The following is a 25343-nucleotide window of genomic DNA, read 5'->3' on the forward strand; positions in this document are numbered from 1 at the left end:
CCTGCATGGAGCCTGCTTCTCCCTCTGCCTGTGTCTCTGCCCGCCCCCCTCTATGTCTCTCATGAATAAATAAATAAAATCTTTAAAAAAAATAGACTTGAGCAAACTTTAATTAAACTCTTCTTTATCCTCATGTCTTGAATTTTCACCCACCCTCAGTAGACATACAACTCCTCTTTAATGGCACCTCCAGAGAATCTGCAGACCAGAAGGAAAGATTCTCTGAAGAAATGTCCTCCAAACATGCCACCTACCCCCTAGACCCCATTCTTTCTAGCCTTACTCACCCTTCCCAGTAACAGACAATGCTTTTTCTCCCATCTTTTGAGATTTTTACTCCTCTCTCTATTTCAGTAATTCCCTCACATTGCTATAGTCCTTTTCTTCCTTATTGCAATAATACTTTGAAGAGTCTCTCTTTACCTAAATCCAGACTGAATTTTATCTAACAACATCTAAGTTTTAAATCATTGAATTTTGTTAACCTATGCATATTGCTTGAGAGAAGGGATATTTCTATGCTCTATTTTCTCTAATATAAGGATATAATTTCTGAGGTCTAACAAGGAAAACTGCTGTTTAAACACTAATTGATGCAGTTACAATTGCCTTCTCTTTGTTTAAACATGCCTTTAAAACACTTTTTTTAATTAAACTTTAAGAAAAATCTTAAAAGTGAACTTGAATTTCCTAAAGATTAATTAAAAACTTTGCAATACACTTTTCTGTAACACTAAACTCCTTAACTTGAATGTACCTATTAATTATAGTATAAAAATTATATTACATGTATGAGTACAAAATCTAGAAGGATGAATGCCCCACAGACTATTTTAATGTTCCACTTTCAATAACCATTTTCTTCCAAGTCAAATTTAAAATTGTCCTTTCCTTCAAGGCCATCACATTATTCCACAGGAGGATACATTATATAAAAGTTTCTCCTGCTCTCTATTTCCTACACTTGACACCATTAATTTCTACATACTATTTATCTGGCTGTGTGGCAGAGCAGAAAGGGCTTTTGGTATGGGATCATGTAAGCTTGAGTATGAGTACAGACTCTGCTATTCATTTTTAGTTTGAACTTGGGCAAATAGTATAGTCTATTTATAAAATGGAGATGATAAATTTTCCTTGGAAGATTGGTGACAAGATTGCTAAGATAAAGATGCAGGACTTTACAAAAAATGACTCATCTTTAATATACAATGATCTCGGTTTCTTCCCTGAAGTGACTTGCCAACAACTTCATAGAACCATTCATGAAATTCTTGGTTTGTAAAGTCTGTATAGAAAGTCATAGATATTGTTAAGATGTAGAATAACAAATATAATTTTTATTGCTTTCTTTGTAAGAGCTTTTAGTTAATTCTCCATTTTTTCTACAAGAAGACACAGAACTATTACCATAAATGTGTAAAACTATTCCAACTTACTTTCTTTACAATCTTTCCTACCACTATTACTTCTTCCTTTTGTATTCTTTAAAAATATTTAATGTAAGGAGTTCATTTCATTTTTCACTGTCTACATTATGTACAGTTCTGCTAATTATTGAACTCAGCAAAATTAATATTACTATTAAAAAAGAAAAAGAAAGCAACAAACATTGCAACTAACTAGATAACATGCTTCTCAAGTATTACAAATTGTTTGCATGATTCTTCACTCTTCTTTTTGTTTGGTGTTCTTCTAATTTGTTCTGTTTCTGCTTTTCCAGATTATGTGCATCTATAAGAATTAAAAGTACATGATCATTGCATGGTGACAGGGTAGCTACACTTGTGGGGAGCATAGCATAATGTATAAACTAGTTGAATCACTATGTTATACATTTGAAACTAACGTAACATTGTGTGGCAACTATATTTCAATAAAAAATTAAAGAACTATCACAAAAATAAACATCCCTATAGATAAAGATGAAGTGCGTGATCATTAAATGACCTTGGATGATAATAAATGTCATGTATTAGGCCTTTAACACAAAGCTTGAAATGTGAAGTGACTTCCATTCATTCATTCAACATCTACCATCTACCATCAAATATATATATATATATATATATATATAATTTTTTGTCATACATATACACATACATATATTTACTTTTCTAACTAATTTTTTTAAATAAAAATTATATATGTGTAAGGTGTACAACATGACGATTTTTATATGATGTAATTATTATTATAGTCAAACTAATCAATAATACATTTCTTCACAGTTATCTTTTTGCATGTTTGTGCATACTGAGATCATCTGAAATTTTCTCTTACAGCAAATTTCCAATGTTCAATACAGTATTATTAACTATACTCATTATGCTGTATATTAAAGTTCTAAAACTATTCATCTTACATAACTGCAATTTTGTACCGACTGACCAGTCTCTTCCCATTTCTCCTACTTCATTGCTCCTGGTAACCACCATTCTATTGTCTGCTTTTATGTATTTGACTTTTTTTACTTCACATATAAGTGAGATCGGACAGTATTTTTCCTTCTGTATCTGGCTTATCGTAATATTCTCCAGGTTCATCAGATTGTTTTAAATGGCATGACCCTTTTATAAGGGTGAAAAATATTCCATATATATATGTATCAATATTCCATTTATATATATAATTTCTGTATCTATTTATTCATTAATGGACATGAATTGTTTCCATATCTCTCTGTGAATAATACTACAATGAACATAGGAAGGTAGATATCTCTTTGAGGTACCGATTTTATTTCTATTGCTTTGCATTCATAGACTGATTGCTGAATTACATGGTAGTTTTATTTTTAATTTTTTGAGGAATTTTCATACTATTTTCCATAATGGCTATACCAATTTACATTCTCACTAACAATGTACAAGAGTTTTCTTTTCTCCACATCCTTATGAACACTTATCCTTTACCTTTTTTATAGTAGGCATCCAAACAGATTTGAAGTGATATCTCACTGTGGGTTTTTTTTTTTCAAGATTTTATTTATTTACTCATGAGAGACACACATAGAGAGAGGCAAAGACTTAGGAAGAGGGAGAAGCAGACTCCCATGGGGAGCCTGATGTGGGACTCAATCCCAGGACTCCAGGATCATGACCTGACCCAAAGACAGATACCCAACCACTAAGCCACCCAGGTTCCCCTCTCATTGTGGTTTTGCTTTGAATTTCTCTAATGATGAACAATGTTGAGCACCTTTTCAGATACTTACTGGCTTTTGCATGTCTTCTTTTTTGCTGACAAATGCCCATGTCTGTAATCCAGAGTAAATTTTTTAGGTTGCATGAATGGAAGAATTTTCAATTAAAATTTTAGTTTTATGAATTAGTCATTTTTAGTATTTTTATAATATATTTCTCAAGAAAACTTTGGAATTGTGATTGAATGAAGTGATAATGTGAACTTTCCTGGGTATATCAGTTATCGGGACTACTATGTGACTTTTAATGGTCCTTCTGCCCAAATATAACATTCAGCCACTTTATTCTCACATCTGACTCTATCCTCTGCAAAGCTGAAACTTCTTCTAGCCTCCTCTGCTTTACATTTCTCCTTAACAATGCTTTTCTCTAGCAAATTTTATTTTTCTTAATCATTTTGTTAATTTGTTTCTCTTTCTTCCACTAAAATCTAAGGTTCAAGAGAATATATTTATCTATTTTAACAGTGTAGTACCCTGGCATTCAGAACAAATGTTTACAATAGCAAGAGGGAAAACTAGAGCAGCATCAGGATTTCTAGCATAAGTAGTATAGAATTACTAGGATAACTAACTTTGAACCAAGGATACAGGGAAATATTGCTTCTTTTATTTTTTTTGTCAGTAGTAATGATAAGATAATTTGGAAGGATTTAACATGTAGAGTGAACTGACAATATAGTGTTTTAGACTGATTGTTACTGTCCTATGATTAATAATCTATATTATTTTTCATAATCATTACCTTATTTTGTCATAAAATTGATCTATCAGGCAAAGTTACCCTGTTACTACTCTGTTAGGCAGCATTATTAATTCTATTTTAAAATGAAGAAACTATAGTTTAGAGAGATTACAAAGCATACACAAATTATATAGTGGATGAACCAAGTTTCAAATAACTATTATTATTATTGAAGAACATAACTTTAATTGTTGTTGAATACAGCTGATAATTTAATCACACATATTTTTTAAATTAATTAATTGACTAATTAATTTTGATGAGCTCTTTTAAAAAACTAATTTCCCAGCATCTATATCAAATGATTCTAGCATTAAGAGTTCAGAATGGGATCCATTTATCTATATTTTTCAGCAAGCTGCCTGAGAGATTCTGATGAATAACCTGATTTGGAAGCAAGAACATGTTTGATGGTATTTATTTTCAATACCTGGTTTAGGTTAATTAGAAAATTATTTTAGTGGTGCAACTGAGTTAAGACAACTGAAAATGGTGAAAAGATATCCATGATAGAACATGAGGCTATAAATGACAGAACTTAATAGAATGTGATATTTACTTTAATGAGTTATTCAGGGTTCTATTAGCAAAACATGGACACTGTAGGTATAATGAAATAAGAAGTTCCACCTTACACAAATGTGGAGGAGCCAGAAAAGTAAAAATATGAAAAGGGGGTTAGAAAGATCAAAGGAAAGTCAGTAATGATCCCTGGCATAGTTGATAGTGTGAGGGTTTCCAGGAAAATCGAGGAACTAAGTACCTCTACCTCCTAGAGAAGAACCATGATGGTGACATGGTGTACATGTCTGTGGCAGGATGTTGTGGCTACTCCCTTCCAGAGTTTGATGAGGATCAGACTCTTGTTTCATGTAAGTCCCTGCCCAAATGTGCTTGTTACTAAAAGAAGCAGAAGCAGAAGCAGAAGCAGAAGCAGAAGAAAGAAGAAGAAGAAGAAGAAGAAGAAGAAGAAGAAGAAGAAGAAGAAGAAGAAGAAGAAGAAGAAGAAGAAGAAGAAAAATTACCATTGCTAAGAAAGTAGGCAACAAAATGTAATGGGGGGAGGGGGGGCGGGGAAGTAAGTTAAATGTGCTTCCAGTGAAATAAATTTATATACAGCCCACTGGAGCATTATTAGTGAAAATTTCCCCTCAAGGTAAGTTTCCAGCTTCTCTTGCTTGATTTTGTGGGAAGAATCCAGCATAGCTGTGCCTTCAGTCCTGGCTAAGGTAGTAAGTTTCTGTTATGGTTCTAAAGATGGTCATTATTTTAGTTCACTCTATTCTTTCAATTATCTCTATTTTAATTCTATTGATTGTGGATTTGCATTTGTCTCTTGTGGTTAATACCTTCCTGAGTTTGAAAACAAAAACAAAAATAAAACACTAGTTTTGAACCAAGGGTGGTAGATCAGCGGAGCCAGCAATTAGAGAGGAGAATTCTTACTGATGCAGGATCTGGACCCCACCAGCACATCTGTATTTGTCTCTCATTTCCAATAATCAACAATCTTCTGAGTAAAATGGTTGCTGCTTTATTTTTATCTTCAAATACTGAATATTTTCACATTCATCCAATATTGCATTTTTTACTTTTTGTCCAACTCTGTTCACAAATGAGGAACATAAATGCTAATAACTTAATTGATGCTAGAACAGTCCAGAGTATATATATAGTAAGGAAAAGTCAGATTTAGATGATGACACAGAGGGTAATGGGGCAAAATTTTAAGTAATAAGAATACTGAATTTAACGAAATTTTTCTGAGTTAGGGTATGGGTTGAGAATAAACTTAATGCATTTGTTTTCCTATCTCCAATCTTACATCCCGTTTAAAATTTTTTCAGGATATTTAATAAGAATGGAAATAATTGTAAAGCTAGAAAGCAATAATAATATTTAAGCTTGCAAATATCTGTATTTTCTTGTATTGACAAGACACTGTGACCTGTTGGTGTTACATAACTAATGCTTTCCTATTATTTTTCCATTTCTTCTATACTGTATCTTCTTTCCTAATACACAACTGAGCAGTTCTCTAACTTTTACCATGAGACATGACCTAATTTCCACTTTTGTGACATTCCCATTTATTTTCTTCTCTGTATTACTCTGAATGTAGTCAATTTTTTATCTCCCTTGTGCATCTATGCTTTTCATTCATTTATAAAAAAGGATTTTTTTAACATCAGTGATTTTTAATTTAAAGAGTATAAATTGTCTTTCACACATTGTCTTTTACATTTCCTTCTTATTGAACTAAGCTTTTGGATATCTATTTTACTCACATGAATTTTAATTAGAGTATTAATTATATATTTCAGAAATTGCTTTTTTAATATAATATTTCCAAGTTTCCATTCATTCGTACTTATTCAACTATTTGTTCTGACTTGCCTCAAGGACATTTTTTTCTCTGTTTTATGTAATCTAACAAAGGCATGAAAGTTGAAATGTAGGAGCTGACATAGAAATCAAGCAATGAAAATTAGGACTGATAACACATAAGTTCAAAAGAGAGGTGCTATCAGATATTAGGCAAAAACCAGGAATTAAAATCAGCCTATATTTCTTGAGTACTCTTAAAATATATAGGCCATAGGAATTAGGATACAACAATTCAGAAACACTGGCTTTTTAAAATCAATTTATTCCCTAGTAATAGAAAATGTTAAGTGACGATTAGAATTCATTAGAAGATCAAGCTTGAAAGTGAATATGAGTATGTGATAATCTGAGAATCTACATGCTGGTCTGTGTTATCATATGTGTCTGCTTTTCTCATTACAACAAAAGCCCTTTTGCATGGAGAGCTTGTGTCATTTATTAAGCCATCACCTCTGCCAAGAAGCAATGACAAGGATTTGAAGCAATTATTGTTTAATAACTCATAAATAAATAAATGATAAATAAATAGATAAGGTTAAATAATAGTTAAAATACCTCAAATGCCATAAAAAGAACAAAGTCAAGTTTGGAGCATTTTTAAAAATGAATAGAATCTAAAATGATGCCTTTCATAGTCAACAGCAGTTACTAATGTTTCAAAGTTTCTATCTTAATTTTCATCAAACTTTTCAATATGTTCCCATGCACTTCTTTGATTTTATAGCAATACATCTATTTCCTTTCATGCTTTATGCTTCCAAATGAAGATGAAAAATCAATTACTTCTGAATTGAAAATACTGAATCCAGTTGAAATGTGATTCTCGTATTAAGTTTGCAACCCTTAGTGTAATTCTAAAAGGTGATCTAATTTAATGTATATGTGCTTTATGGAAAATTAAGATGAGTCATGCTACCACTGAATTATTGGTGTGATGTTTTGTTTTGAGCATATTAAGCAGGAAATTCTTAAAATAAGCCTGCCACTGTATATCTGTATTAATAAAACCTGCTGCCATTCTTTAAAACATGGATATATCCTAATACTATTAAAGATTAATATGGTTGGCAGTGACTAAAAGTGTTAGAGCAGTTCAGAGAAGAAAGATATAAGGCAAAAGTTGAATACAAGATTTTCACTGTAAGATCTTAATTGTTGCTAATATAGCTCTTTTACTTATTTACATTTCCTCATAAATAATATAATTTTAAAGGATGTTTTCTCTGGAAAGAATTTTAAAACTAACTTCTTTTTCTTTAAGATTTTATTTATTTATTCATGAGAGACACAGAGAGAGAGGCAGAGACACAAGCAGAGGCAGAAGCAGGCTCCATTCAGAGAGCCTGATGTGGGACTGGATCCCGGGTCTCCAGGATCATGCCCTGGGCTGAAGGCAGCACTAAACCGCTGAGCCACCTGGGCTGCCCTTAAAACTAATTTCTTAAAATATCATTCTTGAGTTTCTCTAGCTACAATGTTTCATTTGGTTTATTTGTAAGGTATGCAGAACTACTAGTTTGTTGAAAAAGTTCAGTTATCTAGAAATATCTACGTGTAAATTTTTGAAGTTCCCATTCATTCATTTCTTCATTTATTCTTTTAACTATTAGCTTTTGACCCTTTATTGTGTGTCAGGCACTGTTCCAGGAATCAAAGATAAAAGAGATACCACCTTTCCTATACAGCCTAGAGTCTGTGAAAAGATAGAGCATATGCAAAATAAGTAACTAAAATACAGTGAGCAGTTCCTTAACCTTGGCATTCTTGTGGGGGTCTATCCTGTCTACCATAGAATTTTTTTTTTTTTTTTTGAGCAGCATCCATCCCTGGTTTTGCATGCTAGATGCCAGTATCTCTCCTTCCCTAGTCACAGAAACCAAAAATGTTGCCAGATATCATAAAATGTTCCTTAAGGAACAGAATGGCTTCTGCCTGAAGATGACACGTACAGAGTATATTAGAAGTGAAGTGCTTTGGAGAACAATAAAATTGTACAGATGGTTTTCCTTGGCATAGTTACTAGGAATCACAGCCTTCTTCCACTTGTAGTTCTGCTCGGAGCTCACCTTCCACTTGAGAATCTAGAAGAAAGGTTGTTGGAAAACAACTCTTAACTGAGCAGCTGCTTCCAAAGAACATCATGGAAGGAAAGGATGAAATTGTTATGGTAAGTTACTTGCCCCTCCCTTAACTGACAAGGGCAGGAACCAGTTAGGAGGACTAATATAGTGTCCAGATAATATGTTAAAAATTTATAATGTTGGGCTATTCCATTGTCTCCCAATTTTGCATTTCTCATATTCTGCAGCACTTTCTTGTAGGCTTCCTTCTTTTATTATTTTTTCTCTCCTTCATTTACTAATAACTTCTAAAACAATGACATAATCTTTGAATAATTTGTCTAGTTGTCTGTAATGATTAATCTTCTTTCTCTGTTGATACTTCTCAGAAATAAGGAGTATATTCATAAGGCATAGGGCCATGGTGAATGATAGAAGACGTGATGAGACTAAAGTACACAAGCATCAAATTCAAAGCCCTTTTCTTATTAAACACATTGCTTCTGGAAATTAATTGGCTTTAGATCATCATCTCTGTAAGACAGAAGCCTTACTAAGATATCAATCTGTTTCACAGCTGAGCAATGATGTAAAAAAATAAAGCATACATATTTAAACACATAAATATATATGTTCATGAAAATTAAAATATAGGAGAGAATCTTTTTGATAATTACAGCTTTTGCCTTTGTTGTTCCTTTTCTAAAATAGGTAATATTTTTATTATCACTATGGAAACGTTTTAAAAATTCTTCCTTTCATACTACATTACAATCATCTGAATATGAAATATCTAGTGCAATAATGACTGATAACCACCATGATACCAGGGATTGAAATGGCCAAGTTACGAAGTAATATAGATAGGTAAGGAATAAATTGCTTATTTTCTTTTTTTTAATTGGTTGTTTTCTAATAGATTTTCATTACTCTGCTTTTCACAAATATGTAAAATGTTATATTTTATTAAGTACCACAAAGGTGTTTGGGTCCATAGTTAATGAGCAATACAGAGTATTTTCCATCTAGTTATGATACTCAAAAACCTATCCACTTTTAAAAGTATATGTGGACTTTTTAATATTCTATTTATTTTCTGTCATCACAACCTACTCAACACACAAAAATGAAAATGAACTGCTATTGAATTGCACAGCAGTGTGGGAATATATCCCTTTCAAAGTGCTATAGGAAACAGACCTGAAAAATTCTTTTTTTTTTTTTTTTTGAAAAATTCTTATTTGATCCACTGTAAGAAATATTACTGAGAATGATGTTAATTATATAGTAACTAGTTATATAGTTATAACTATATAAACTATATAGTTTGAGGTTCACGATTGCACAGGTAAAAATGTCTAATAGAAAGTTTCTAAAATAATTATCTCATTGATATTATAAGCATTAGTTGGATTCTTTGCAATTAACTTGAATTATTTTCACTAATGGAATTCATGGAATGATAAAAACAAAATCTGTATCCTAAAAATTATAAAAACATAGGTTTGTATTGTTTTCTATTATCTTCATTGCTACTGATGTGATATGTGTTAGCATATGGTCCTCCCTAATATTATTTATCCTTGTTTTTTAATTTATGTTATATTATATTCTCTGAGACTCTATACTCTGCCCTACATATTTTCAAACCAAGGATATGTATAAATAAAATAAATAAACTGTCTTTTCTAAAAATTCTGACATAATAATTCATTAATTTACATAAATAAAACATTTTAAACTCTTAGTTAAATATTTATCTATCATTTGAAATTTGAACTGTTCATATGAAGAATCATTGACCAAAAAAACACCACCAACAGGAGCAATAAAAACAACAAATATTCCCTAAATTTCTACAGAGTCATATGTCCCAAACTGTCAACTCACTAGTAAATCAACAGAACTCACAAATCTTTTCTGTAGCCACAATGCTTCTTCACACTGCTTCAGCATAGGGTTCAACTTTCACCTTATTAGATTCTACCCTATGTGATGTTGCCTGGCACTTCCTTTTAAAATAACTTTTTGAAAAAATTACCATAAAAGCAATGCATATTTGAAACAGAAAATCTAAAACCAAAGGACTTCTTACATGTGTGTATTAATATTTCCAAAGTCTTCTATGAACATCCATGCTATGAATAGATAGAAATATATATATTTCACAGAAATTATAGAATCATTAGAGACTTATTTTCTAATTCCCTCCTTTCATTCACTATCCTTTTTTCAACCTCATTAAGCACCCTCCCTCATATCTTTTTAATGACCACAAATCAATCTACCTAATGGACTTACCATAATATGTTTAGGAACTCACATTATTAGGTGAGTTAAATGATTCTGCAGTATAAGCCATGTTTTGACTACATTGAACAGTTTTAATTTCGAGCAGATGAGTTCCAAAGTATAAGTTCTTTGAAGTAGAATTGAGGCAAAAAGCAAGCCAAATACCAAAATTTTAACATAAGATGTCAAATTGTTACAAAACCTGAAAGTTTTTTAGTACATCTGCACCCGATTGTTCTTGTTGCACTGAAATATTTATTATATTACCACCAGCTCAAGAATAATTACTGGGATGCCTGGATGGCTCAGTGGTTGAATGCCTGCCTTTGGCTCAGGGTGTGATCCCAGGGTCTTGGGATCAAGTCTCACAATGGGCTCCCTGCATGGAGCCTGCTTCTCCCTCTGCCTGTGTCTCTGCCTCTCTCTGTGACTTTCATGAATAAGTAAATAAATATTTTATAAAAATTTTGCAATATATTTAAAATCAGACAGCATTGACTAGTGCTGATAGTACTAGAATCATAGGGCAGGAACAATGTTTACATGTTCTTTTTCAACTTCACAGTTTCTACCACAGTATTTGATTAGATGAAACATTTTAAGGTTACTTCCCAGGAAATCAGGTCTTCTTTTTTATTTTGCTTTGTATCATTTGTATGCTTATCTAATATAAGAACTGGAAACCAGAATAAATGGTGATCAACAAGGTTTAAATGAATAGTTAAGTGTCTGTTATAACACGAAAAATAAACATCTGGAAGGTGATTTAACAAATAATTAGCACCAGACAATAAAAAGAAACTTTCCCTTTAACACTAATATAAGAAAATGATATGAATATTATTTAGGCAGTTCCCTCAAACCCAACAGGAAATCTTACTGAACTAAGATCATGGAGGAAAATACTATAATTAGAGAGGGCATCTATATGCAATGCTGTCATTCCACACTACTCATTTCTGTGCAGAATTATTTCTTCAGCACAAAATCTATTTAAATTAATTCAAAAATACCTTGGAAATAGATTTATTTTCAAAAATGCTATAAAATGTGAAAATATATTCTGCTTTGATAAGAGATTTTATTAAAACCTAGAGAAAAGGATATGCCAAATAATTTAGATTGGCACATATTTTTGTCATAGCCTTAGACTAATAAAAACACATTTACTTTATTATTCCTACAAACACACCACTTTGATCTGGAAAGGAGTTTTGTAACTATATTCATAGTCACACAACAGCTGAAAGTATCTAATTTGCCAAAGATCTACCAAGCATTAAATTTTAATACTGGAATCAAAGTGTCATTATGTAAGATATGTGTATAATTAGAAGAAAATATTGTGTTTGGAAAGGAGGCTGATTAATGATGCGACTTGAATGTGTCCTTGTATTTAGCCATCTTGGCTAGCCACCATTTTTGTAAACAACCATTTAATAAATGAATCTGCTAAGTTGTAGGAAAAAGTTAAAAGATAGATTTACACCAACCCATTTTGATGGTTTCTTATCTATAAAATACAGGTATGGTTTTGGTTTGAGACATAACTTGAGCCTATATTAAAATACATAGAAAAAATGGTATCAGTATTATTTGGTGTAAAAACAACATCAAACACCTTTCAATTCTTTGTGAGATGATTAACATATGCTTTTTGTAAGATAAATAATGACCTAACATAAACAAAAAAGATATATACTATTTTTACATAATAAAATAGAGAAAAACCATAAAGAAATTAATATTTACTCATTATCTCTTTACCCAGAAATTTGTAAGAAAGAATGGAAGTTTGGGGCTTTATCTTCCTAGTTTTATTTTTCCATTATATAGATTATATATAAGGTATACTTCATAAATTTAACCTAAATTTTATTATATGTTATATATACAAACATCATCTATATTATTAAAATTTTTCCATTTTTTGCTGTGTGTTTTTAAAAGATATGAGAGGATACATACAAAAAGAATCCTTTGTTCTGGTCATTATCCCATTATCTCTCCTCCCAACCCAACACTTAGCAGCACCCTTAATTTAAAGTATACATCTAATATTGTTGGTGTATTTACCACACATGCAAATTATAAAAATATACTATATTGTCTTCTCAAAATTTCCCTTAGTGCTATGATAAGAATGTATCCTTTTGTACTTTGGCTTTTTTACTAAGTTCAAGGTTTTTTTTTTTAAGATTTTATTTATTTATTCATGAGATACGCACAAAGAGAGAGAGGCAGAGACAGATGTAGAGAGAGAAGCAGGCTCCATGCAGGGAGCCCGATGTGGGACTTGATCTTGGGTCTTCAGGATTGGGCCCTGGGCTGAAGGCAGCGCTAAACCGCTGAGCCACCCAGGTTGCCCCGACATTTAGTCATTAACTTGACTGCTACATAGAACACACACACACACACACACACACACACACACACACACACACACACAAGTCGTATTTCCATTGTTCTATTGGTGTAAGCGCAAGATGTGTCCAATTCTCCACTATTGCCGTGCCTTAACAAAATTTTACATGTTTCCTTGTGCAAGTTTAGATATTTTTCTTCAGATTTCATGTTCACCATAAAATCCCTACCCTTAGGTTATGTGTGTGTTTGATTGTGTTAATTAATGCTGAAGACCTTTCCAAAATGTTCAGTTTATATCTCACCAGCAAAAATGCAAGTATACCATTGTCCATTTCTTCCTATTATGTCTGTACCATATACTATAAGTAATGCTTAAAACAATTTTGTATAATTTTGTAAAACTTGAAAGAGTATTTCATTTTCTTTAATTTGTATCCTCTAGGTTATTGGTAGGGCAAAATATAATTTCATATTTTTATTGGTCATTTAAGTCAAACTCTTTATGAATTGACAGCACATCATTTTTCCCACTTTTTTCTGTTGAATTGCCTTTTGTTAACATATTTTAGACATTGTTTAAATATTATTGATGCCAAAATCTTTCAAATAATTTCTTTTATTTTGTTTCCTCAACTTTGTATCTTTTATCATAATGAAATGCTAATATTAGCAATTTTATCAAGCTCCTGTTTTATTTTTTGAATAGTTATTGAACAAACTTTTTGCATAACAAAAATATTTCTCTATTTTTGACAATGTTAAAATTGCATTTCAAATCTATCTTTAATATATTATGAGATCAAGAATGAATTTCATACTTTTCCTTCTGCATGTGATGAAATAATTGTTTTCAAAAGAATGTATTATATAGTCAAGGTTTTCCTGAGTGATTTATAAAGCAAACTCTTGTCACAAATATTCTGATATATATGGTCTTTTCCTGCCAATTTGTATATATTTATGCCAATTTCATACTGTTTTAATTAGTATTGCTGCTTATCCAGGGCTTGCTCAGGACAACCGAAGGCATGCCAGAATGTCCAATGCAATGAATCTAATATGAAAATTATCTGTAAAGTTCACAGAACTAAAAGGACGAAAGGGAGATAGTGAGACATCCCGAATTTGAACAACAGCAGAAAGGCACTCCCATCCATAGGGCTGGAAAGTCGTCATTGGAGAGCTGTTGTTTGTGAGATCTCATGGTTAGGATGAAGGGGGTATTTGCCTTGGATATAGCCAGAACCTTAGAGAAGATGCAACCACTGCCAGAGATGCTGCATTGGAGAAGAGATAAAGAAGCAGAAATAATCCATTTCCCCCCAACTATCACTCTTTATTCTCAGAATACCATTCGTTAGCCTAAGGCCAGTAGGTACGACCACCTGGGAAATGTAGTTTCATTATCAGTGCAAATAAATAGTGGGCAGAGTAAGTATATAATAAATCCCAACATAAGGAAAGTTATGCTACCACCTGTTCTTAATCTTACAAAAATTGACTTTGCTTTTTAATATTACAAAAATGGCCTTTGCTTTTTAATTTATCTTGATTTCTTTATGTGAAATGTAGAAGTCAATTGTCAAATTCACTAAATAAAGGGAAGAAAAAGAAAGGAAAAGATGAGTTTGTATTATGGTTAAATTCACACATAAGTTAATTTGGGAAATCCTTGATGTATTTGTATGGAGATGGTATGTATGGTAATTTACACCATGAAGACTAGAGAACATATCTGTAAGGTTCACTACTTACTAGCTCTATACACAACATATCTCTGAATCAGCTTTCCCATCTGCAAGAGGAATATAGTCAATAAAGTAAGCTTGTTATATTTTTAAAAATATTTTATTTATTTATTCATGAGAGACACAGACAGAGGTAGACACATAGGCAGAGGGAGAAGCAGGCTCCCTGCAGGGGTGCCTGATGCGGGACTTGATCCCAGGACCCCAGGATCACAACCTAAGCCAAAGGCAGATGCTCAACCACTGAGCCACCTAGGTGCTCTAAGCTTGTGATTTTTAAATAAATATGTGGAAAGCACTTAGAACAAGACCTGGTTCATAGCAGGTACTCGGTAACATTGTCCTTTTTGGTGTTGTGTCATAACTATTATCATTAAGGATTTTTGTAAGTTTTTCTGTCAATCATTACGGTATATCACTTACTCAATTATTTGTAATTAAACAACATTTGTAGTTTCACTATAAAGATCTTATATATCCTCTAAAAAAAGTATTTTTATCCTAACTATATTGCATTCTAGTTAAATTCCACAGTATCTACTCCCAATTCACTACTTCTCTTTCAAACACTGTCCAGGCTATAATTTTTACACACACTAAATTTCACAAATTTTAATATCAATGTTTTTCCATTTCATGATTAGTTTATTTCCCCCTTTACTTTATACTTTATTTTTGTTTCTTTTCTATGGTTCTTTTTTGGAAGGTCAGATGCAAACATGTGTGTTGATGTCATATTGTTGTAGCATTTATATTTCACGGGAGGAAATTTGCCTTTCGTGTGTGTGCATACATGTGCATGCTGTCTTCTTTACTAACAGTGTTCCTTTTCTATCTTTTTATTTTATAGGCTCATTTTGAGTGGCAGTGGTATATTTGCTCTTTCACTGTACCTTGTCTGTTGTTTCAAAGTTCTTTCTTCCAACCCCTACATATGGTGACTGATATTGTCAATGGTTCCTCCTACTGCGTAAATACAGAGACATCAGAGATCTAGCCCCTGAGCCAGTAGGTCCAGTTCAGTCACGGTACAAATTCTAATTGACATATCCCGTTTCTTTCTGCTTCTCATGATAATAAGATTGGGGGTGTTGAGAAGAGCACACAGCATGATTCACCTTTTCCTCCTTAGCCTCATTTTATGAGTGAGGAAGCTCTACGCCATGCCTTGATGTCACCTAGTGGGATGAGATCCAGCCCCTAGTTTCACATAAATTCCCAGTTTAGATGTGCCTATATATAAAATTCAAAAACCAGAAAAGAAAAAATATCCAAGTAAATAAATCACCATAATAAAAACGTGAGATGAATTTATTCCTGGTGAAATAAATTATTAGTGTAATCTGTTACAGCATTATTAGCTAAGATTTTCCCTTTAGAAAAAAGCCTCTAGGTTCTCTTGCCTGTTCTTGTATGAGGGACTCAATATACCTGTAACTTAACTCCTTATTAACAGTTTAGGTTTCTGTTATGTATCTAAAGATACTTATAATTGTTAGTGCACTATGTTCTATCAATTATCACCATTTTAAAATGTATTGATCATGGCTCTGTGTTTAAGATGGATATATCCTGAAATATGAAATGATAAAGCCATCTGGTCACAAAGACCCTGAGTAAGTTATATATGCCATTTCTAATTCTCTTAAGAAACATTGCAAGGTAGGTGTGAGATCATGGAGTAGGTGCCTAACATAGGATTTGAAGGTTGTTTTGTTTGATTCCAAAACTCATATCCCTTCCATTTATCACCAGTTGTAGTGACAAGTAAATTTATTTTCACTTTGTGGAGGTGGTAAAGCACAGTGAATGTGTCACATAAAGGGAATGCAATCAAATGTATTTGTGGTCAAAATACAAAGAATCCCAAGTAGAAAATGTGTGGAACCTTAAGTGCTGGCTTGTGGGCAGAGACTATCACCATTCTCAAGACTTTAGTCTGGATGGGTGAACATTGACGAAATGAAGATCATGGATATACAGTGTTCATGTCACTTTCTACTATAGATTAAAAGCATTGCAGAGAAACTACCCCTGAGGCAAACCACATATTCCTAGCACCCAAAGGGCCTATTTAATGTATGGTAAGGATAATTGCAGATTTTTTGAACATTAGTCCCATCAGTACAGCTTAGCACATGTTCACTGACATGGGAGTATGCAAAATCAAAGTTGTATTTCTCTAGCAAATTGATAAATTGTGCAGAACTTGAACATGGGGCCCTAGAAGCCATTCTAAATGGTATCTATATTAACTTACAACGTTATTAATTGTACAGACTCCTGATGTAACCATTTATAAAGAGGATGCTAATGTGGTAATCTAAATCTATCACGTTTGTTAAAAAAATTAGTTTTTGTTATAATTTGTGTATTTTCACATTTTATAGACTTTTTAATTAAGTTTTTATTTTTTCTTAACTAGGTTTGTGAGAGACAACAGCCAAGTGCTACAGAAGTGACTTAACCTACATCTGAGAAAAGCTGCTGTTAAAAATGTATAGTTTCTGTTGTTTGCAATTTTTCTTTTTTATTTATTTATTTGAGAGAAAGAGAAAGAGAGAGGGCATGAGGAGGGAGAGGGGCACTGAAGGTGGAGTGGGCAGCCTGAGGCAGGGATCTATCCCAGGACCCCAAGACGGTGACCTGAGTGGAAGTCTGACGCTCAGCCGATTGGGCCACCCAGACACCCCTTATTTTGCAATTTTTCATTGTGGCTGCAAACTAAGCATCATTCTGCTTCTCTTTCCATTTATCAAGACATATTGCTTCAAGTATGAGATTATAATTGAAAATAGAAAGCATATTTTTGTTGGTTTGGGGAAAGAATAACCAATTGCTTATGAAACATGCTACAAAGCTATACAAATTTCATTTTTATACTTCTATAATGCTATGCTGCCCTGGAAAAGGTTGAAATGTATCTACTATTAATTCAGAAGTATGTACACACTAGTGTCCTGGTACAGTTCATCTTTCCTATTCAAATTTCCCTGCTCTCTTCAAGATTAATTTTGCACAAATCGGCATACTGCTCTTTTCATTATTACCGTGACATTCAGTTTTGCCAATGAGTTCTTAGATGGATGGAGTAAGTTATCTATGCTAATTAATGATAGTAAAATGCTCTTAAATGTTAAATCATGTTCTCGGTGTGTTTAAGACAAAAGCCTTTCCAAGGTGATCTTGAATAGTTTTTTTTCTCCCCCAGCTATCACCTCCGCTCCCCTAAATTAATGTTTCTGGCATTTCTGGATCAGAATGCTAATTTATTGAGTGAGCAAGGAGAAAATGATGGCAAACAAGCACTTCTCTGCTCATTCTTGGGAAAATGTCAAATTCGGGATGTGAATTCTTCTTTCTTCCCATTCATCTTTTCTCTTACCTTTTTTTTTCTTTCCTTCATTCCTGCTATTCTTCCTTTCTTTTTGTTCTCCATATTTTTGCCTTCACCCAATTTATACAATTAAAAAATGTGTTGAGAGGTATGTCACTTATCTGTTCCATGGTAACAAATTACCAAAATTAATGGCTAAAGGATCAACCATTTATTTGCCTCATAATTCTGCAGGTTAGCACTGGTCTAGACTCAGCTGAGTGGTTATTCTAATCTGGGTCAGACTCAACTGGGATTTTTCATGTTTCTGTAGTCAGTTGACATGTTGGCAGGAGGCTATCTAGTCCCAGGTGACCTCACATACATTTATGGATGCTGTCTGGCTGTCACCTGAAAGGGAAATTAGTGGGTGACTTCCTTCTTATTATTCAATATGCGAGCCCAGGCTAGTTTGCATGGAGGCTTCAGGGTTCACAGAGCAGGAGGAGAAAACAAATTCCAATGAGCAAGCTTTTTAAATGTGTCTTCTTGTTCACATGTTACTATTGTCCATTGGTCAAAACAAATCACATGACAAAGTGTCTAATTAAAAGCTATTCATGCAGAGTCTTCCACAAGAGCCCGTTTTGCTAGGTACCTCTGTTGTTACTGGAAACAAAATTCATAAAATAACTGGCAGCACAAAGTCTAGCACGCTAGGCAGACTGAGTGACTTTAGAGAATGGAGAAATTACTAGTTTTGAAATGCTTGCTCTACTTATGCTATATGTTGGCAAATTGAACTCCAATAATAAAAAAAAAAAGAAATGCTTGCTCTGTCTGTGGACTTTGGTTACCTTATCTTATTTAATATAACAAATAAGGATAGGATGTGTTATGTCGCTCAATATGCCAGCGAAGAAACAAGATTCTCTTGCTCCTTATTACAGACAAAGTGATTAGCAGAGCCAGGATTTTTACAAAAGTATGCCTTATGCCAAAAATTGTGTTTTTCCTTTGTAGCATGCTGCAATAAGTAATAAGACCTTTTCAATGACTCAGAATATTCAAAATTCATTGAAGTTATAGAGGGATCATCCAACAAACCAAGTGCCAACTCTGCCTAAAGGAAACAGCTTAACTCCTGCATGGTTCTCAATGGTTTAGCAACTGTCTTTAACTCTCAGGAGCTGCCTCAGGGATAGGCTAAATTAAACAAAGTAAAAATTAAAAATAAAATCATTGCTGCAAACTTCATAAGTATATAAGCTGAAGGCTATACTTATTGCTATTCTAAGATCATTGACTTCAACATTTTTCCTCTTCAAAATCTTGGTTGGATATTCAAGCCTTGAAGCCACCTGGTAAAGTGAGTTTGTTTTTCACTTCTACTTGTACAAAAGTCTGTCTGTCTGTTAATATTTCTCAAATTTTGCTGCTTATTTGACTAATATTTTAGCTTTAGGCTTGCCAGCAGTGTTGCTCTTTTTAAGTCTCTTCTGATCCATCTAATTCTTTCCAGATGCCATGGTTCAAAGTGAATACCTCCAGCTGCCTCACCACCTTTCTCACCATCCATGGCCACAAGTGTTCCAAACAAGGAGTAAGTGAATTCTGAAAGATTTAACAGATGGTTCAGATGGTTTGTTTTTGTTTCTTGTAGTTTTTTTCTTTTTCTTTTCTTTCATTCTTTTTTTTTTTTTTTTTTTAATCCAGGCAGTTTTGAAATACTCATTCTGCTTTCATGGAGATACAAATAATATCATGGAGAAAAATACTCTACTTTCTTTAACTAGGAAAAATGACTGTATATCAAACAAACAAGCAAATGAAAAACAGAAAACATCAACAACAGAGAAAAAAATCTTTCCACTTATTAGTCTTGATCTTTGGGAGATATTTGTGGTAGCCATTGGCTACATGTCAATATGTGCTACATAATGTGTTATAGTACTATCCATAAGTAAGACCATATCTCCTTTCAAAGAATTAATATACCAATGGGAACAAATATGTAAAATAAATGCAATATTGCATGGAAAGGAAATCATGAAAAATGTGTACAAGGTGTATTTGGCATAAACAAGGAAGCAATTCACATTTAGAGTTTATTTGGAGAATAAAATAAAGAATAATTTCTGAACTTGCTTAAACAAGAATGTAACTCCACTGGAAGTAATAAGAATAAGGAAACATATTCAAGTAAATTAAATCCAAAAAATGAGCATGATTTCAAGATATTATGTATTTCCTAAAGACTAGTTAAATAACTTTCAAGGTTCTATTCTTACTCCTTCTTTTCCCTGCCTTTAATTTTAACAATTGATGAATTGATAAGTATTTTTATTTTTTTTATTTTTTTTAATTTATTTTTTATTGGTGTTCAATTTACTAACATACAGAATAATCCCCAGTGGATAAGTATTTTTAAAACTCACTAAATTTGTATTTATTCAGAGGCTATTATTTATATGTACATATGTTATGTGTTTATATGTGTATATACATACATATATTTATGTATTTTATGTATGTATACACATATGTACATATATGCACATAATTATATAATATACATGCATATTTCATATGTATACATATTTCATATGTATATTTACATACACAAATATACCTGTATACATATTTAAATCCAGTGACTACAATTTTACTTTATTATTTGAAGAAATGTTAAGGTTCTCAAACTTGATGAAAATGTCAATAGTCCTAATGATAGAAAAATAAAACCTGGTAAAGTCCATTTTAGTTTCTTTGACTCATTCCAACTTATTTTTGTCAGTAGGAGCAGAATTTGTCAACTTATATTGTCACAAGCATAATATATAACATGTTAAACTGTCCATTTTTAATAGCTATATATAGACAAAAAATTTAAAGACCTGGAGCTGAAAAAAGGTTCTAAGTGACAAAAACAGTAATATCAAAATGAAAATTTGTGTGAATGTAAAGCTAAGTAGAATCATGTCATGGAATTAGAAGTTGAGGTAATGGTTTCAAACTCTGATTCTTTCCACAATAAAGGGATAGATGGCACTGTCAGTGCACATCATTGATCTTTGATCATAGAAAGAATAGTGACATTTCATTTTCCTAAAAATATTCTAATACATTAAAGTGTAATTAAAAAAAATAAAGGGTAAGCCATTCTCATACAAATATTTAAAAATACATGGTAAAGATAATATTTAAATAATCATCTAATATGGGCTCCAGTAAGATAATAAAGCTAGTTTATTTTTTTTAAGACTTTATTTATTTATTCATGACAGACACACAGAGAGAGGGAGAGACACAGGCAGAGGGAGATGCAGGCTCCTCTTGAATCAGGGAGCCAGATGTGGGACTGGATCCCAGGTCTCCAGGATCAGGCCCTGGGCTGAAGGTGGAGCTAAACTGCTGAGCCACCTGGGCTGCCCAAAGAATTTGCTTATTTATTTGACAAAGAAAGAGATAAAACACAGGCCTGGGGAGTGGAAGAAACAGGCTTCCTGCTGAGCCGGGAGTCTTTGTGGGGCTAGATTCCAGGACTCTGAGATCATGACCTGAGCCAAAGGCAGGTGCTTAACTGACTGAGCTACCCAGATGCACCCAATAAAGCTAGTTTAAAAGAAAATTCAGAAACCCAAGAAAACACAGGTGGTACCATCTTCTATCCATAAGTTAACGTCCATTTCCACTAAGTTTCAAAATAGATCAAACCAATGAAATTCACAGGTTCCTACAGAATAAGACATCCTTTAAGGGTATACAATGTACACACTTCATAGACACAACTCCCATCCATCTTTTTGCCTATTTTATTCTCTTATATTTTTAAAATGTGCCTTCATATTTTTGAGACACTTATATCTAAATCGTTACTGAAATGGTAATGATTTTTTTTCTCCAGTTAAGACAAAATAACTTTTATTATTCTTCCAGGTTTTTGTTTTTATTTTTTCTTCCACCAAAGACAAAGGGAAATCTCAGGATTATTTTAGTGATTAAAATAATTGTCAGAAAATATCTAACAAGAAACACAATCTGAGTTCTACACATTACAAAACATACAATACATATTTTAAGTACCAGAGGCATAAGATCCATTTGCTGACAACTTAAGATCTGCAAAATCTCAAAAGTGATCAAATCTGTTTTTCTCCATAATTTTACATTAATATGAATAGTATGTAAAGCAAATACTGTTTTAACAAATTTGCCTACATTTAACAATCCTCCTTTCTGATATAAGTAAACACATAATTGATGGCAGAGAAAACAATCTGTTATGTATAAGAAATTACCACTTAAAATCTCAAACTTACTTTTTAAGGATAGAGTAGTGTGGATGAGAAATTTCTGTGGGTGGTAATCATTTTACAGATCAAATCATCACTTTGTACACTTTAAATTTACATGTTATACATCATTTATATTTCAATAAAGCTAAGGAGAAAAAGGTCAATTCTATGAAACAGTCCCAATTAGGGAATGAAAAACAATAGAACTGCTACAACTAGTACAACATACACATCTACTATATGTATATATATACACACACACATACAATTTCTATTTCTAACAGTTGATTACTCTTTGGGTTTCTTATTACCGCTTAGCAAATATTCCCTTCCTTCCTTCCTCTCTTCCTTCCTTCTGTTCTTTTCTCTTATTAAAAAACAAAAAACAAAAAACAAAAAAAAACCCACTTAACTCTTTATGTTCCACCTAAGTGATTTCACAGCATATTTATTTTCATTCTTATCCTCAAATCTTCTCACATTCCTTCTATTTTTAGACATTTCTACCCTCTTCGCATGGCTAACACTATTTACTATTCAATATTCAATTCAAATATGTGATGCTTAGGGAGAATTTTCCTTGGACTCTTTTGGCAATGATGGGGCCTGTTAAGGGTCCTTTACTGCTTCAAGTTAATTCTCTGGCATCTTTCATATTCTTTCACATCTATATGTTTTTTTAATTTAATGTGCATGATATAAAATACAAGCATGTGGATTAAATGACTAAGGTAATGTGGCTTGCTTTTACTATTCATCTCTTCATCTTCATGCAAAATAAATACATATACTTTCTTTAACTCCAAAAGTTATTATAGAGTTCTGTATTTTGCTGTTGTTGGGACACTGTTCAGTGCTTACACACTGTATTTATTTTACACATCATATTTTAAAATTTTGATTTTGTCATTGAAATAGCTTCCCTCCAAGTCCCAAAGCATCTCTTCTGCCTACATCTTCTTGGCCAAAATTTATTGACACAATACACTAATTTATATGAGAACCTTGGAAAGGCTAGTTTTTCATTGCAGTGGCAAGGTGAGTTGAGTCTTGTTACTCAGGAGGAAGAGTAGACAGTAATTTCTACTAACAAACATATTGTTCCCAAGATGTCTTTTGTTCATTGAATTCTGCTGTTGTCATAAATATAATAATAGCTTTATTTAACTTCAAAGACTCTGAACATATGCATGATTCCTCAGCTTTAAAACTTCTCTTTTTTTCTAGAATGTCTCTTCAACAAATGTTGGGGAAAGTGGACAGAAACGTGGAGAAGAATGAAACGGGACCATTTTCTCGTACCATCCACAGACACAAATTCAAAATGGATTAAAGAGCGCCGAAATCATAAAAATCTTAGAAAAGAACACAGACAATAATTTCTTTGACATTAGCTGTAGCAATCCCTTTTTACATATATTTTAAAATGCACAGGAAACAAAAGCAAAAAACTATAAACTATAGGGACTTCATCATAACAAAAACTTCTGCACAGTGAAGAAAACAATCAACAAAACTAAAAGATGGCATACAGGATAGGAGAAGATATTTGCAAATGATGTATCCGAGAAAAGATTAGTATCCATAATCTATAAAGAACTTTCCAAACTCAACTCCCAAAAAATAAATAATCCAATTAAAAAATGGGCAGAAGACATAAGTCAACTTTTTTTTCCAAAGAAGATATACAGATGACCAATAGACACATGGAAAGATATTCCACATAATTGATCATCAGGGAAATGCAATCAAAACTACAATGAAATATCACCTCAAACTTGTCAGAATGGCCTAAATCAACAACCAAGAAACAATAGGTGTTGGCAAGGATTCAGAGAAAGGGGAACATTTTTGCATTGTTGGTAGGAAAGCAAACTGGTACAGCCTTTATGGAAAACAGGATGGAGTTTCCTCAAAAAGTTAAAAATAGAACTACCCTATGATCCAGAAATTGCACTACTAGGTATTTACCCAAAGAATATAAAAATACTAATTCAAAGAGATACATGAATCCCAATGTTTATAGTAACATTATCTACAATAGCAAAATTATGGAAACAGCCCAAGTGCCCATTGATTGATGAATGCGTAAAGAAGAGGTGGTGTATAATGGACTATAGTATTTAAATATTATAATATATAATTGACTATAAGTCATAAAAAGAATGAAATCTTGCCATTTGCAACAACATGGATGGAGCTAGAGATTAAGTGAAATAAGCCAGTCAGAGAAAGACCGATGCCATATGATTTGGCTCATATGTGGTATTTAAGAAATAAAACAAACACAGAGAAAAAAGGAGAGATAGACAGAGAGAGGCAAACCAAGAAAGAGATTCTTAACTGTGGAGAACAAACTGCTGGTTACAAGGAGCGCGGTCAGGGGATGTGTTAGATCAATGATGGGGATTAAGGAGGGTGCTTGTGATGAGCACCAGGTATTGTATGGAAATTTTGAATTACTGTTATATATTGCACACTATATTATATTGAAACTAATGTTACATTGTATGTTAACTAACTGGAATTGAAATAAAAGTAAAAAAAAAACTTTTATTTTTCCTGAATAATCATTTTCCTACAAGATTTTTTAAAAAGATTTTATTTATTTATTCATTAGAGTCACGGAGAGAGAGAGGAGACACAGGCAGAGGGAGAAGCAGACTCCATGCAGGGAGCCCCATGTGGGACTCAATCAGATCCCGGGACTCCAGGATCATGCCCTGGGCTGAAGGCAGGCGCCAAACCATTGAGCCACCCAGGGATTCCTCCCTACAAGTTTTTTTTTTTTGTTGTTGTTGTTGTTTTGGTCTCCGTTTTTTTATGTTGAATATGTTCTTCATATATTAAGTTACTCCTAAGTGTTGAATACATACAAAAAATGCTAATTAGAATGTATATAAGGTGGGGAAAACTTGTAAACT

At 32.7% G+C, this 25343-nt stretch overlaps 1 long non-coding RNA gene across 3 annotated transcripts in view; it reads left to right on the forward strand.

The window, feature by feature from the left end:
- LOC111095300 overlaps window positions 1-24343 on the forward strand; it is a 45981-nt gene extending 21638 nt beyond the window's left edge. Inside the window, exons 2-7 of one of the 3 annotated variants that reach the window (XR_005356423.1) lie at window positions 8388-8505; window positions 9110-9265; window positions 17231-17303; window positions 19145-19490; window positions 19644-19724; window positions 23647-24343. This is a non-coding gene — a long non-coding RNA (uncharacterized LOC111095300). The remainder of the gene's footprint in view (window positions 1-8387; window positions 8506-9109; window positions 9266-17230; window positions 17304-19144; window positions 19491-19643; window positions 19725-23646) is intronic. The other 2 variants (XR_005356421.1, XR_005356422.1) reach the window with 2 other exon arrangements.
- Window positions 24344-25343: the final 1000 nt, after the last annotated feature.

This window comes from Canis lupus, chromosome 3, assembly GCF_011100685.1.
Source record: "Canis lupus familiaris isolate Mischka breed German Shepherd chromosome 3, alternate assembly UU_Cfam_GSD_1.0, whole genome shotgun sequence".
In the NCBI taxonomy this organism is placed as follows: Eukaryota; Metazoa; Chordata; class Mammalia; order Carnivora; family Canidae; genus Canis; species Canis lupus.